This window comes from Scyliorhinus canicula, chromosome 20 (genome assembly GCF_902713615.1).
Source record: "Scyliorhinus canicula chromosome 20, sScyCan1.1, whole genome shotgun sequence".
Taxonomy (NCBI): Eukaryota; Metazoa; Chordata; class Chondrichthyes; order Carcharhiniformes; family Scyliorhinidae; genus Scyliorhinus; species Scyliorhinus canicula.
The window spans coordinates 25,927,545-25,937,943 of record NC_052165.1 but is presented as its reverse complement, the minus strand read 5'-3'; positions in this window follow the sequence as shown (position 1 = coordinate 25,937,943).

Here is a 10,399-nt window from a genome sequence, read left to right as displayed (position 1 = left end):
CCCCCCCCCCTCCATATCCTCTCCCAACTCTTTCCCCCCCCCCCCCCACTTTGCTTTGATCCTTTCCAGCGGTGCCTTCTCCTCCAAAATAGCTCCACAGACCGCCGACACTACCCCCTTCTCCAGTCCCCCTGTCGTCAGCTTTTTGTCAAATGAGCTATCTCCCACTCATCAGTAAAATCCACCAACCTAACTCAGCAATCACTCTTTTTTTTAAGTTCAAAGACTAGTCACAGCAACAAAAGTTGTGAACAAAAACTAAAATGCCAGATTTTATTTCAACACCATATCTTCAACATGCTTGTTCAGTTACCCTGTCATTGTCTCTTGGACTTGCTATCCTGTGAATTGAGCGTTTAAAGGATAGTTCAGTCCAGTGGCATATGTGACATCAGCGTCACCAAAGTTCTCACTGAGGCATAGGCAGAAATGTTGAAATACCACAATAGGTTTATCACAATTTTTCGCAAGCAAAAATTGAAATTCATATTAAAAGAAGCTTTCCATTCAGTGGACAAATGCCACTTTGATCCAGTAAACACATCGTCTGACTGCCCTTTGGACACATTGTCAGCGAACACTTTTACTAGAGCTTCTTTTATTACAGACGCCAAGAATGGGTAGTTGGTTATTGTCACGATGTACTTTGGTATAAAAATTATTCAGCCAAACCTGCCCACCGAACAGATGTGCTCAACAGAAAGATACTTGAAACTTGCACAATGTGGAAAGTTTCATGTCAGGGAGAGGAGCCAGAACAACTCTTGTCATTTTCATCACCACATCAGCTGCAGGTTGCACAACGGTGTGTTTGAATGAGATGCATGTAATTGCAGAGAGAGGGAGAGACTGTGTATAAACAGAGAAAGAATGATATACCTGGAAAAATTGCATACCTAAAGAAACCTATTTGCAATGTTGTGCACAGTACGAGCTAAATCTCCAGCTCTGAGCCTCCCATCGTGTAGCCTTGCTCGGAGAAAGCAGGGGCTGGATTTTAGCTTTTGCCGTTTCATCATGATGGGTCAAGCATCAGCTGCCCAGTAGGATGGCCAGCAATTTAGCATTGTTGCGGGGTGGAATTAAATGTGTGTCGGGTGGGATATTCAGTGGGAGCAGTGTTAATCCATAAACCAGAAGTCGATCCCCTTCTATCATAGACTGACTGCTGTTGCCTGTCCGTCTTATCCTGGCCTTTGTGCAGCAGGACGTCCTTCACATGCCTGGACCACAATGCAGCTGTCTCCTCTGTCTCCTTGTCCTCATTTCCTCCTCCCTGGAGTAGCTCCTCCAGCCTGCACAGCCCCCCATGGGGGCACAGTTTGCTGGAGTCCTCACCCTCCAGGATAGCCCTGTCTTCAGGCCCCATTCCCTCCATTCATTATTTGTAATGGCAGCCAATAAAACCAACAAATGAAATCTTACAAACACGGCCACTTTCAGAAGCAAACTTTGCTGCTTCTGAAGACGTGGGGTTGCAGGTCTTTTAATCCACCCTTGTGCCACTGCCTATGTGATCCGAGGTTTGGTATTATGCAATGAGAAGGGGTTAATCGATAATCTTGTGGTGGGGTCCTTTGGGGAACAATGAACATAGCATTATATAATTTGTAGGATGGAAAGTGAAGGAGTCTGATCTGAAACTATGGTCCTAAATCTAAATAAAGGAAACTACGAAGGTATGAGGAATGAATTGGCTAAGATAGATTGGAGAACTTTATTAAAAGGAATGATGAACGGGCAGCACGGTGGCCTAGTGGTTAGCACAACTGCCTCATGGCGCTGAGGTCCCAGGTTCGATCCCGGCTCTGGGTCACTGTCCGTGTGGAGTTTGCACATTCTCCCCGTGTCTGCGTGGGTTTCACCCCCACAACCCAAAAATGTGCAGAGTAGGTGGATTGGCCACACTAAATTGCCCCTTAATTGGAAAAAATAATTGGGTAATCTAAATTTTAAAAAAAAAAGAAGGAATGATGGCGGATAGGCACTGGCTAATATTTATGGAATTAATGTAGGCTTTGCAACACTTATACATTCTTTTCTGGCACAAAAACACAATAAAAGCAGCCAAACAATGGCTGACAAAATAAATTAAGGATAGTATTAGATCACAGAAAAAGTAGCAAGCCTGAGGATTGGGAGCAGTTCAAAATTCAGCAAAGGAGGATTAAGAGATTAAGAGGGGAAAAATAAGAGTAAGAGTAAACTTGCAAATAAAATAAAGGTGTAAAGGTTTCTGTAAGTATGTAAAAAAAAAAAAAAAATTTTTTTTAAATTAGTGGAGACAAATGTAGGTCCCTTGCAGTCCAAAACTGGAGAATTCATGATAGAGAACAAGGAAATGCCAGGGCAATTAAACAACTACTTTAGTTCTGTCTTTATGGAGGAATACACAAATTCTCAGAAACACCAGGGAACCAAGGGTGTGAGAAGAAGAAATTGAAGGAAATTAGCATTTCTAAAAAATAGAAATTAATGGGACTAAAAGCTGATAAAAGCCGCAAGACCTAATAGTCTACATCTCGGGGTACTAAAGGAGGTGCCATGGCAACAGTTGGCTGTTTCAGAATATACAGAATTTTGGAAGATGAGATGAAATGAAAATCGCTTATTGTCACAAGTAGGCTTCAATGAAGTTACTGTGAAAAGCCCCTAGTCGCCACATTCCGGCACCAGCCTCCCCGAACAGGCGCCGGAATGTGGCGACCAGGGGCTTTTCACAGTAACTTAATTGAAGCCTACTTGTGACAATAAGCGATTTTCATTTCATTTCATCTTCCAAAATACTGTAGATTCTGGAACAGTCCTGGCAAATTTGTGGGTGGCAAATGTAACCCCACTATTTAAAACAGAGAGAGGAAGAAAACGGATTTACAGACCAATGAGTCTCACACAGCCGTAGGGAAAATGAGTATTATAAGTATTGTGATAACAGACACTTAGAAAATATGAACAGGACTGGACAAAGTCAACATGGGTTTATGGAAGGGAAATTATGTTTGACAAACTTGCTGGAGTTTTTTGAGGACATAAGTAGTAGAATAAATATGGGTGAACCAGCAGATGTGTATTTAAATTTTCAGAAAGCTTTAGATAAAGTCCTACATAAGAGGTTAGTGTGCAAAATTTAAGTGCATGGGATTGGAAGTAATATATTGGCATGGATTGAGAATCGGACAGCAAAAGTGAAGCAGAGAGCAGGAATAAATGGGTATTTTTGGAAGTGGGAGGTGGTGACTCGTGGAGTCCCACACTAAGGCTTTGAATGAGAGAACCAAATGTATCATTTTATAGAATCCCTGCAGTGCAGAAGGGAGGCCATTTGGGCCATCGAGTCTGCATCGATCCTCTAAGAGAGTACCTTACCCAGGCCCACTCCTGCCTCATCCCCGTAACCCCACCTAACCTGCACACCTTTGAACTGTGGGAGAAAACTGGAGGAAACCCACGCAGACGTGGGGAGAACGTGCAAACTCCGTACAGTCACTCAAGGCCAGAATTGAATCCACATCTCTGGTGGTGTGAGACAGCAGTGCAAATTACTGTGCCAAGTTTGCTGATGACACGAAACTTGGTGGGAATGTGAGGGGTGAGGAGAATGGTAAGAGGCTTCAAGGTGATTTAGACAAGTTGAGTGACTGCAAAAATACATGACAGATACAATATAATGTGGATAAATATGATTATCCACTTTGCATGGAGATATCAGAATAGCAGAGTATTATTTAAATACTGATAGATTGGCAAATGTTGATGTACAAAAGGGACCTGGGTATTCTTGTACACCAGTCACTGAAAGCAAGCATGAGCTGTTAGGAAGGTAAATGGTAGTCGGCGCAGTGGTAGCACTGCAGTCTCACGGCACTGAGGTCCCAGGTTCGATCCAGGCTCACTGTCCGTGTGGAGTTTGTACATTCTCCCTGTGTTTGCGTGGGTTTCGCCCCCACAACCCAAAGATGTGCAAGGTAGGTGGATTGAACACACTAAATTGATCCTTCATTGGAAAAAATGAATTGGGTACTCTAAATTTATTTTAAAAAAGGAAGGTAATGGGCAGCACGATGGCGCAGTGGTTAGCACAGCTGCCTCACGGCGCTGAAGTCCCAGGTTCGATCCAGGCTCTGGGTCACTGTCCGTGTGGAGTTTGCACATTCTCCCTGTGTCTGCGTGAGCTTCGCCCCCACAACCCAAAAATGTGCAGAGTAGATGGATTGGCCACTCTAAATTGTCCCTTAATTGGAAAAAATTGGGTAATCTAAATTTTTTTATTTTTTTTTATTTAAAAAAAAAAGGAAGGTAAATGGTATGTTGGCCTTCATTGTAAGAGGACTTGAGAACAGAAGCAAGGATGTCTTACTGCAGATGTACTGGGTCTTGTTGAGACTACACTGGAATATCGAGTGCCGTTTTAGTCGCCTAGTCTAAGAAAGAATAAATTTGCCATAGAGGGAGTCCAGCGAAGATTCAGCAGACAGATTCTTGGGATGGTAGGATTGTCATATGACGAGGTTGACTGGGCTTATATTCACTGGAATGTTTAAGAATGAGAAGGGATCTAATTTAAACGCATATAATTTTGACAGAGCTGGACAGACTGAATGCAGGATGTCGTTTCCTCTGGCTGGGGGGGGGGGGGGGGGGGGGGGTGGGCTAAAACAAGAGGTCACAGTCTCAGGATATGGGTTAGGCCATTTAGGATTGAGATGAGTGAGATAAGGAGAAATTCTTCACTCGGGTGAACCTGTGGAATTCCCTATTACGGAAGACTGTGGAGGCCAAGTCACTGAATATATTTAAGAAAGAAACAGATTTCAAGATTTGAAAGGTGTCGAGGGCTATGGGGAGAGCACAGGAGTAGGCCATTGAGATGCAGGATCAGCCATGATCATATTGACTGGCAGAGCAGGCTCGAAGGGCTGAATGGTCTACTCCTGTTTTCTATGTTATTTGTGTTTTCTCTTAACTGACCCAATTCCATGCAAATACTGAGAAATGGAGTGCGCAAAGTAAAATTCCAGTTGGTTGCCTATTTAACAAGCTCAATAGGAACAACTCATGTTTGTGGTTTTACTGAAGGAGGAAATGGGTCTCAAGCCACTTGGGAATATGACTAGCTGGAGAGACAAATTTGTTGTTTGTTTATCTAAGCCTCGTGCCATAACTCTTTTGTGTCTGCTTCTTACCATTACTATTATTGTATTTGCAAAAGATATCGGGCTGAATTTCTGCATCCCCGCGCCGAACGTGGAGAATCCAAATTCACGCCAAAATCAGGCCCTGTGCTGGTCCAGCGATTCCCCAGGACCCTAGAATTGGCGTGATTGCGGAGTACGCCCCACGGCTGGGGGCCCAATGACAGAGGCCAGCCCAGCGATCCTCCACTCCCGACCGGCCGAGTTCCCGGCAGCGTGGAATTAACCTGGTATTGCTGGTCGGGATGCTGGCGTGGCGGCTGCGGACTCAGTCCGTGGCCGCCCTGGTGGGGGGACGAGGGGGAATCGGACATCGGGGGGGGGGGGGGGGGGGCCTATAGGCTGCTGGTGGTTAGATCAATATGGTCAGATGCTCGGGCGCGCGGCCAATCGGGGGCTCTAATTTTTCTGTCTGCCTCCGAAGTCCGAGTCTGCCATGGAGCTTGGAGGCCGCGGCTGCTGGAGGCCGCCGCAGTGCGCATACACTGACTCAAAACCGGAATTGCGGGGGCCGGTATCCACAGCAAATCTGTGTGAATTACTTCGAGTCCCTGCTAGTCCCCTGCAGGGCATTGAATTAGCTGTACTTTTTTCCAGGAATCTCGAGTAAAATCTCCAGCGTTTTTATGCTGGTGTGGGGACGGTCTCGTTTTGGGAGAATCCAGCCCATCATACCTGAAGGAATAGAAGTCTTAGTAGAAGTGTCGAACACGCAGGTAGAATTTATGCCTAATGCTGGAAATTGAAAGCAGATTTTAGTTAGTGTTATTGTCTGGATGTTGTTAACTTAAAAACATTTTTTTTCCCTATTAAAAGGGAAATTATTTAGATTTTTACATGTAGTCAGAGATTTGGGCAATTTGAATCAAAGAATTTACAGTGCAGAAAGAGGCCATGCGGCCCATCGAGTCTACACTGGCCCCTGAAAGAGCACCCTGCCTAACCACCCTCCATCCTATGCCTGTAACCCAGCAACCCACTTAACGTTTGGACACTACAGGGCAATTTAGCATGACCAATCCACATAACCAGTACATCAGAGCGCCTGAAGGAAACCCATGCAGCCATTGGGATAACGTGAAAAATTCCACACAGACAGTGAACCAAGCCAGGAATTGAACCCGGGTCCCTGGCGCTGTGAAGCAACTGTGGTACCGTGCCACCTAATTTGGCAAGAATAAGTACAAAGTCAAAAATTTAATTCTAATTCATCCTAATTGTGATTTAAATAAATTAGTAGTTATGAAATCCTTGCTGGTTCAGCCTTTACAGCTTAAAGTACAATTGAAGTTAAGCATTCATTGCTCATACTCATCTTTCAGTTAACTGGAACTTTTATCCACCATCCGTTTTATTTATTTTGTAGTCTAATTGTTTGTGCACACAAATGCATCCGTATGGGACCCTTTGCTACACTGGGATCTTGCGTTCAGAGAGTGAAATTCTTTGCCACTGTCTATCCTCTGACTTCTTGATGCAACAACACATGTACAAACACCCTTTGGATCCCTCAACCACAGCTCAGAACAGTTTCTTCCAGCTGGAACCTTCTCTTGCATGTTAAGACTCGGGTGTTGTAAACGTCAATTTCTTTGGAGGTGACACTACAATAATATGGTTGTTTTCATTCATTCTTTTTAAATTAAGGGTCGATTTGGGGTGGCCAATCCACCTACCCTGCACATCTTTGGGTTGTGGGGTGAGACCCATGCAGAGGGAGAACGTGCAAACTCCACATGGACAGTGACCCGGGGCTGAGATCAAACCCGGGTCCTCGGTGCCGTGAGGCAGCAGTGTTAACCATTGCACCACCTTGCTGCCTCAGTTGTTTTCATTCATTATAACATACCTCTCTTGCTAGCCGATAAGTATATGTATCTTAAGATGTGCTATCATGCAAGTATTTTGAAGGTTAATGCATTTAGCAATCTTTTTCAACACTTCCCAGCGTGCTTTTAGTAGTGCATTCTACACCACTGATTATGTATTTTGATTAACGTAATTAACTTTATTTTGCTGTGGTCAAGGAGAAATCCCAATTTTTATGTAGATCATCTAACCCAGAGGTTTTCAAAGTTCGGGTTGTGGCCCACGGGTGGGTTGCGGGCGGGTGTCGCGAGGGTCATGGAGTGATCGGTCGCGGTGGTCCCGCTCCCGGTTGATGCCCCAACGGCCGCGACCAGCATTTTTATTGAGATTGACGGCCACTGCCGCCTTTTAAATTAGGAAATCATGCTGTGTGCAGTCTTCTGGCCATAAGTGGCAACAGTGAGCAAGTCACGCACCCTACATGTACACTTGACGTCAAGTGTCATGTATGTATATGCTTTGGCACCTAATAATAGAGGAGAGCTTTTTCCATTTTCTAAGTATTAGCAAGCAAGGCAAGAGAACTGTGAAGGCGAATTGTTTTCTTACAAGAAAGAGACAACCAAAGACACAAATAGGCAGAGTACCTACTGGCCAGTATCTCACATTTGAATCTGCTGGAGAGAGCTGCTGAGGAGAGACCAGAGCAGGACATAGCAGTGCTAGTATTAGCTCTGCATAGAGCTCCAGGGCCTCTGGTTAACATCCTACAAATAAGATACTTAACTCTGAAACAAAGCAGTATAACAATGATTTCTTGAGGTATGATATTGTCAATTGTACCGATGCAAATGAGGAAACAAGCCTAGTGTGTTATATGCAGGGAGTATTGGCAAATGAGAAGAGAAGTTTCAGATTTTGAAATCGGAGTGATGGGTGAGTTTTGAGTTTGAGACCCCAGAGTCAGTAATTAACTTGGAGCTGACTCCAAATAAAAAGACTATGCTGCTATACCTGACCTGTGACGGTGCATTAAAAAAATATGCCAAAAGCCCATGAGGCAGTCAGCCTTCTGGAGTAGCATCTTCCAGAAATACCCAGTGCTGAGTAAAACAAGCATTTTGTTGCTATTGCCCTTCAAAACGACCTACATATGCGAGGTTGGATTTTGTGTTCTCACAAGGATGAAGATGGCACTGTTATGGGCCAGGGTTTAGAGAACCCCAAAGTGTATCATGGAGTTCACCTGACCCACAACTTTTAATAGATTGTTATATGGGGAGCACACGGCCCACTCTACAGGTGTGGTACAGCAGAAATGGAAAAGTATTTTTAAAGCAAAACAATGTTTATTCTATGAACTCAAGTTAACCTAAGGTGAACATCTTGGCAACCATTAATTCAAATACAACCCCCAAAGAATACAACACTAAGTAATCCTTACTTCCTTTTTAACATCCATAAGACTTTAAAAACACCTTTTAACAGAAGCACATCAGGTTTAAATTCACTACTGAAAAGTTATAATTCTGAATTCACCAAATGATCAAGAGATAGTCTTTTCATGGCGGAGAGAGCAACAGTACACCTACTTTGTCTGGCTTCAGCTCCAACCCTGAAACCAAAAAAAACAGACACACCCAAGCTTTTCTCAAAGTGAAACTAAAAAGCAGAGCCAGTGCTTAGCTCCACCCACACCCTGACATCACTGCAGTAACATGAGCAGCCAAACATTTCTTAAGGTGACATTCTCATGACCGGCGCAAAGAAACTGGCTGAACTCTGCACCGGATATACGCATCGCATTCTCCTCCTTCGAACCTGATTAAAATGAGATCATGAGGACCAAGCAGGCTCCCCTTTCACATAACGATGAGCGTGGGTCATGAAGGTCGTCCAGCGTGGGTCGTGAAGTTAGGCAAATGGGAGTGCTGGGGGGAAGTTTGAAAAACACTGGTCTAACCTATTTAAACATCTCAAAAATGCTGTTGACTACATATTTGTATAAGCTGCTAATCTGTTGAAAAATATGCTCCTCCACATATAACCAGCCATGGAAAGCTCTGCCGACAGAGAGGTTTTGGAATATCTTTGTTTAAAATGTACCAAACGGAATCAAGGGCATTGCGATCAGGCAAAAGACAAATCAATGCTCCTTGACTTTCATGGCAAATTATAAAATAGATTGGGTTGCGATTAGACAAAAATCTGATGATGTGTAGGACAGTCATATGTAGGTGCAAGGTACCTTCATGCATGGAAATCAAAATAATGGATCACAAACAGGTAAGAAGTGCCTGAACATTCATCAAGATTGAAGTCATGAAAATCAGAATTTGTTAAACATTTTGCAACAGACTGAAGGGTTACAATGCAAAGAGGATTTAACTGCTCTCATTTAATGCATGATAAATATTAAGATCTAAGTATTAACAAGTATTTGATTACAATTTTTATATTTTGGAGGGAAAAAGTTAACTTGAAACATTCTGATTTCAAAAATGTTGCACCTTCACATCAACACATAACCAGTTAAACCCCACTGGTGCAATATTTTCTTTGTTTTTCCAAGTTATTGCTCTACATGTTCTCTCTCTCATGGTCTTAATACATACATATATAACTAGGTACAAGGGACCATTGGCCCGTAACTTCCTGCAGGATTTGTGACTAAGGGCAACTTAGCATAGCCAATCCACCTAACCTGCATATCTTTGTTCTGTGGGAGGAAACCGGAGCACCCAGAGGAATCCCACGCAGACACGGGGAGAACGTATAACGTCCACACAGACAGTCATCCAACGCTGTAATTGAACCTGGGTCCCTGGCATCGTGAGCCAGCAGTGCTACCCACTGTGCCATTGTGCCACCACTGTTTCCTCCAGGTGCTTCTAAATGTCTCGGTAAGGTTGCCTCCCATTTTTCTAAACTCTAATGAGTACAGATAAACTTACTCAACCTCTCCTCATAAGAAAATCCCTCCATACCCAGGATCAACCTAGTGAACCTTTTCTAGACTGCATCTAAAGCCAATATATCTTTCCTTAGATAAGGGACCAAAACTATTCACAGATGTGATCTAATGTGGTCTTGTTTAGTTTTAGCAAAACTTCCCTATTTGAAACTCCATTCCCTTTGAAATAAAGGCCAATATTCCATTTGCCTTCCCAATTAGCTGCTGAACCTGCATGCTAACTTTTCATGATTTATGCACGAGGCCTCTCAAATCTCTCTGCTGAAGCTTTCTGCAGTCTTTCCCCATTTAAACAATATCCAGAAGGCTCTCGTTGGTCTGGAAACATACTGCTGCAGAAACTTTTCTTGAACACATTCTGACTGGGTCTGTGAAAGGCGGTTAGGCAAAAGCTCACCGGGCTTCTTCCTCACCAACCTGCCTG